A 6398-nucleotide genomic window follows, 5' to 3' on the forward strand; every position below is an offset into this window, starting at 1 on the left:
CTGTAGCTTTCCCTTTGCACTCTGCGCTTTCCCAGTCCCGTGTCTCCTGTCTCCTATTCTCTCTAGCCCCACCTTCTGCGCTCTCTCATCTGCTCTTCCTTAGGGCTCCTCTCTCGCCCCGCCCACTTTGTCCTTTTCCCTCCCTCGACCCTGGCTCTCTCAGCTCCCCTTCCCTCTCGTCGTCCTTTGCTACAACCTCCCCCCCCCCCCCCCTCTGTCCATCCCTCGGCCCCCGGCCCTTCCCTGGTCTCATCTCTCTCCTCCAGGTCTTCCTTTGGTCCCATTTCTTTTCCACCTTGGTCTGTGCTCTCCTCCCCAGCCCTTCTCTCCGGCTTTGGGGCCCCCTTCTCCGTTTTTTTTCTTTACAGCTTCTCCCTCTCCTCTCCCCTCCCCAGTGTCCTTTTTCTCCGTCTCTCCCTCAGCCCTTTCTTCTGCCCTCTGACAACTGGCCCCAGCTTTAAAATCCAGAGTTTAAAACTCAGAGTTGGAAGGTCCAGACCTGAGCCCTCCCAGTTTCCTAGTTGGAATGGGGAGGGGGGCAGGCAGAGGGTCCGGGGAGACTTAAGGCATTCCTTCCAAATTTCAGAACCCCTGTACAGGGACTTGGTCAGACTCTTAAGTGTTACAAAGGCCTAGTAGTCCAAGTCTTACTTGTCCAGGTAGTGCTCCAGTCTACATAAGATTTCTCCTGATGGCGCGTGCATCCCTTGGAATAGTCCTAACTCTCAGATTTTTCTTTCCATCAAGGTTAAATCTTCCTTTCTTCAGATTTTATCCACTGATCCACTCCTCTCTGGGGTCCAGTAGAACAAGTCAGACTGACATGATGGTCTTTCAGATACTGGAAAATAGTAGTCAAGTTCAACCTTCGTCCTCTTTTGTCCTTACCCGGCATCAGGAGTTGATACCCCAGTTGAATGAACACCTGGAGAGCTGGCTTCCTCACTAGGGTTTCTAAAAGTAAAAACTGGTCCCCGGGGACTTCCACCCCTCACCTTTGTCTTCCAAAGATCTGGTCCAGAATGGAAGGACCTAAGGACCGAGTTGTAAGGGGGGAGGGAAACTGGCAATTACATGAAGGAAAAGGCACGATCAGCAAAGATGCAGGTCAGAGTTGCCTGAAAGACCCTAAAAACAGGATGTTACTGTTCCACACCCACGGGCATCCCCTTTTCTTTCCCTCTAGCCTCTTCTCCCTGGCTTATGGTGGTATTAGGAGGTTTTGCCTCAGCTATAGGAGGTGGGGAAGTGTTGGGGAAGGCTGATTGCTTGTCACCCTGGCATAAGCCTTGTTTGGGCCAGGGGCAAATCATAGGATTTAGGTTTGTAAGGACCTTTTCTACCTAAACCAATCCAAACATTTTATAAACAAGGAAAATGAAGTCCATAAAAAGGAAGGAAGCAGGGCAGCCAGGTAGCACAGTGAGTAAGAGCACCAGCCCTAGAGTCAGGATAACCTGGGATTGAATCCGGGCTCTAATACTTAGCACCACTCCCAGAAATAACTGGCCTGTGTAACCTTGAGCAAGTTACTTAACCCCAAAGAATTTGGCTGAGGTTCCTCAGTTAAGGAACCAAAATTTGAGCCCAAGTCTTCTGATTTAAATCCAATTCAATCTTAATCCAAGGCTCTGAATCCAAATACTGCACTGCCTCTTAAAGGTACAGGAGTGAAAAAAAAAACTTATAGTGGTGAGACAACATGGGATAATGGGAAGAGAGCTGAATGTGTAACCAAGAGATTTGGGTTCAAATTCTGACTCTTTATCTGTGTGACCTAGGCAAGTCACTTCCCCTTTCTATAAAATGAGGAGGTTGGATTGGGTGATTCCCAAAGGTCCTTTCCAACCCTAAACGTATTATCCTAAGTTATTTCCCTCCTCTGATACTCACTTTCTTCATCTGCAAAACAAGGAATAATAGCCCTTGCATCCCCTTCTTCATGAAGCTGTCGTGAGCAAATCGTTTTGTAAACTTTAGTGAGTTAATGTGATGGAAGAAGGTATCTCTAATGTTCTTGCTCACTACACTACCCTCAACTTTTCAAGTGCCTGCTAGAACATTCAGACTTTGCCTTTCCTTCTTTTACAATCACTTTATGAAGGAAAATGGAATCACTTCTAAAATAAGAGCTCATTACTTCATTCACTCCTTGGTTCAAAAATGTTCTAGAGAATAAATACAAACTTTCCACCTGGCATTCAATGCCCTTTAGAGTCTGCTTCTACCTTTCATCCCTAGCTTTCTAGTACTCTGTACTCCAAACTGTACAACTCCTGATGCCCTAGATACATCTTGTGGTTATCTCTATCCCCTTTGCCTTTGGGTATATTTACGACCGGAGGGTCCTTCCCTTCCAACTCTGCCTGTCAGAATCCTTCACCCAGCTCAAATGTCATATCTTCAGTGAAACAACACCTCCCCATTTACCTTCTCTGTTCCCCATGCTGGAAGTGATGATAATAACTTTCATTTCTCTAGTACTTTAAGGTTTATATAATGTTTCTTTGATCTCTCAGATTAACTTCCTTTCATGTCACTCCCCACCTCCCCAACTCAGAAGGCCGGAAAGGGGAATTGGCATACCCCTTGCTCCCCACAATCATTTCCTCTCCCTATACCACTATCATTTAGTAACTTTTTCTCTTTTGACTTCACAACATCTTATTTTAATATCCTCTTATTCTGAACCTCTTTCACCCTCCCACATTCCTCAGCACTGTCAATAGTTAGTTTACTATCTTTCCCTCTATCCCAGCACCTGTCTTTAACCTTATTGACATTAATGTTCTCATTAATGACTTGTTCGTGTACTGCTTCTGCAACATACTAACAGAAAAACCTGTCACTTAATCCTTCCATCCCTGCTAACTAGTTCCATAATTCTTCTGCCCTTTGTGACTAAACTCCTTGAAACCACCATTGACAGTTGGTGCCTTCATGCTTTCTCCTCTCACTCTCTTCTTAACCCCTTACAATTTGGTTTCTGGCCTCATCATTCCACTGAAACTGATCTTTCCAAAATTACCAATGATTTCTTACTTTCCAAATCCAATGACCTTTTCTCAGTCCTCATTCTTTATAAACTTTCTGCAGTTTTTTACACTTGATCACCCTCTTCTCCTTGATATTCCCTTCTCTCTCTGTTTTCAGGACACCATATTCCACCTACCTATCTGACCTATCTAGTCTTCTTTGCTGGATCCCTTTCAGATCATGCCCTTTAACCAGAGGTGTCCCACAGAATTCTGTCCTGGGTACTTTTCTCTTTTCCCTTATACAGCTTCACTTGGTGATCTCATCTGCTCCCATGGATTTAATTACCACCTGTCTGCTGATTATTCTCAAATCTTACTATCCTACCCTAACCTGTCCCTCCAATCTCAGATCTCCAACTGCCTTTCAGATGTCTTGAACTGAATGCACAATAGACATCTTAAACTTAACATGTCCAAAACTGAATTCATTATATTTCCCCTGAAACCCTCTCCCCACATCCTAACTTCCTTATAACTTTTGAGGGTACCACCTCCTCCTAGTCACCTAGGCTCTCAATTTATGTGTCAGGCTTGGATTTGCATTATCTCCTACCTCCCATATCCAATCCATTGCCAAGGCCTATTAATTATACCTTTGCAACATCTCCCAAATGTGCCTCCCTTTCTCACCATGGTACAGGCACTCATCACCTTACACTTATATTATTGCAATAGTCTAATGATGGGTCTGTTGGCCTCAAGTCTCTTCCCCACTCCAGTCCATTGTTTATTCAGTCGCCAAAGTGATTTTCCTGAAGTATGAGTCTGACCATGCTATCCCCTCTACTTAATAAACTCCAGTGGCTTCCTGTTCCCTTCAGGATCAAATACAAAATTATCTTTTTGGCATTTAAAGTCCTTCATAATGTAGTTCCTATCTTTCCAGTCTTCTTATATTTTACTCCATGACATGTCCTCTTCAATCCAGTGACACTGGCCTCCTTACTATGTCTTAAACAAGACATACCTACTCTTGGCTCTGGGCATTTTCTTTGGTTGTCCCCCATGCCTGAAATGCTTTCCTCCCTCATCCCCACCTCTTGGCTTCCCTGGCTTCCTTTGTGTGAGCTAAAAGTCATCTTCTACAGGCATCCTTTTCCAACTCCTCTGAATTCTAGTGCCTTCCCTTTGTTAATTATTTCCTATTTAACGTCTGCATAACTTGTATATATTTGTTTATTGTCTCCTTCATTAGATTGTGAGCTCCTTGAAGGCAGGAACTGTCTTTTGCCTTTTTGTATCTTTGAGGCTTACTACAGTGCTTGGTACATAGTAGGTACTTAATGAATATTTATTATTTGATTGACTGTGTAACACAGGGCAAGTCACTTAAGTTTTCAGTGTTCTAGGTAGTTTTCTTTCTTTTTCATACTATACACCAGAAGGTTTTATTCAAAAGAGAGAAACTGAATGGAAATCATAGAACAAATAACAATTTGTCTCAAAGATGTATGCAAATCACTAGGGACACTTGCATCAGTCAAAGATATGAAAGCTCTTCTGGCCAAGATTCTTCTCCCCTAATCCTGTCATGTCCAGCTACTTCTGTCAGTGGAAAGGGGATGTTTCATTATTTTCCTATTTCTTCCTGTCATTCCTTTTTTTTTTTTAATTTTAATATTTTTCTCCAATTACATGTAAAAACAATTTTTAAAGTTTGTTTTTAAAAATTTTAAGTTCCAAATTCTCTCCCTTACTTCCTTCTTCCCCTCGTCCTTGAAAGGGCAAGCAATTTGATCTGGATTATACATATGTAGTTGTGCAAAAATATTTCCATATTAGCCATGTTGCAAAAGAAAACACAGACCAAAAACAACAAGAAAAAGTTAAAAAAAAAGTGTTCTTTGATCTGCATTCAGGCTTCATCAGATCTTTCTCTGGAGTTGGATACAATTTTTCACCATAAGTCCTTCAGAATTGTCTTGGATCATTATATTGTTGAGAATAGCTAAGTCATTCATAGCTGATCATCATACAATATTGCTGTTATTATATACAGTGTTCTCTTGATTCTGCTCACTTCACTTTGAATCAGTTTATGTAAGTCTTTCCAGGTTTTTCTGAAAGCATCTTGCCAGTGATTTCTGATAGCACAACAGTATTCTATAACAATCAAGTGCTTCATCTTGTTCAGTTATTCCTCAGTTAATGTCATCCCTCATTTTTCAATTCTTTGCTACCATAAAAGAGCTGCTATAAGTATTTTTGTCCATATAGATCCTTTTCCTTTTTTGTTTTTGAAAGGGGAAGGCAGGGCAATTGGGGTTAAGTGACTTGCCCAAGCTCACATGGCTAGTGTTAAGTGTCTAAGGCCAAATTTGAACTAACATCCTCCTGACTCCAGGGCTGGTGCTCTATTCATTGTGCCACCTAAGAAGCCCCCTTTTCCTTTTTTTAGATCTCTTTGAGATATAGACCTAGTAGTGATATTGATGGGTCAAAGGGTATGCACAGTTTTATAGTCCTTTGAGGGTAGTTTCAAATTGCTTTCCAGAATGTTTGGATCAGTTTATAGTTCCACTAACCATTAATGGTTGGTGTGGAAAAATTAGTCCCAATTTTTCCATATTCCTTCCAATATTTGTCATCTTCTTTTTCTGTCATATTAGCCATTTTGATAGGTTGAGGTAGACCTCAGAGTTGTTTTAATTTGCATTTCTCTAATCAGTAGTGGTTTAGAGTATTTTTTCATATGATTATGGATAGCTTTTTTCTTCTGAAAACTGCCTGTTCATATCTTTGACCAGTTATCAACTGGGGAATGACTTGTATTCTTATAAATTTCACTCTATGTATTTGAGAAATGAGGTCTAGGTAGCTCTCTTAAGACAACACTATTAAGTTACAGGCATCTCTCTTAAGATATTGAGAAGGTACTGACCTATACTAGTAGAGGAAGTTTCCTCATAAAGGAGCTCCTGATCACAATCTCCTCTCCTTCCACTATTTCATTCTTCCAGGAGTGTTCTGATGGGCCCCACAGGGCAGAAGAAAACTTCAAGTGGTTGATGGAAGTTGCAAAAAGATAGATTTAGATTAAATATAAAGAACAACTTCTGAATTATTTAGACCTATCCCAAAGTGGAATAGGCAGGTCTATCAAGCAAGATTAGAGGTTGTTAGGCAAGGGCCAGATGACTGAATTCTTATTCAGATGTAGACTAGGCTAGGGGATTAGTGAGATCCTTTTCTTACTCTGAAAGTCTATCTTCCAGTCTATCACTCCTGCTCTGGCTTTCCTTCCTTCTTTCCTTAACTGTAGTTTTAACACTATAATAATCCTTTCCAATGAGACTCTGTTCTCATTCTCTCTCTCTCTCTCTCTCTCTCTCTCTCTCTCTCTCTCTCTCTCTCTCTCGT

The sequence above is a fragment of the Petaurus breviceps genome, unplaced genomic scaffold, assembly GCF_028583685.1.
Source record: "Petaurus breviceps papuanus isolate PSGF00001 unplaced genomic scaffold, PetGlider_PUasm1.0 90639, whole genome shotgun sequence".
NCBI classification, from domain to species: domain Eukaryota; kingdom Metazoa; phylum Chordata; class Mammalia; order Diprotodontia; family Petauridae; genus Petaurus; species Petaurus breviceps.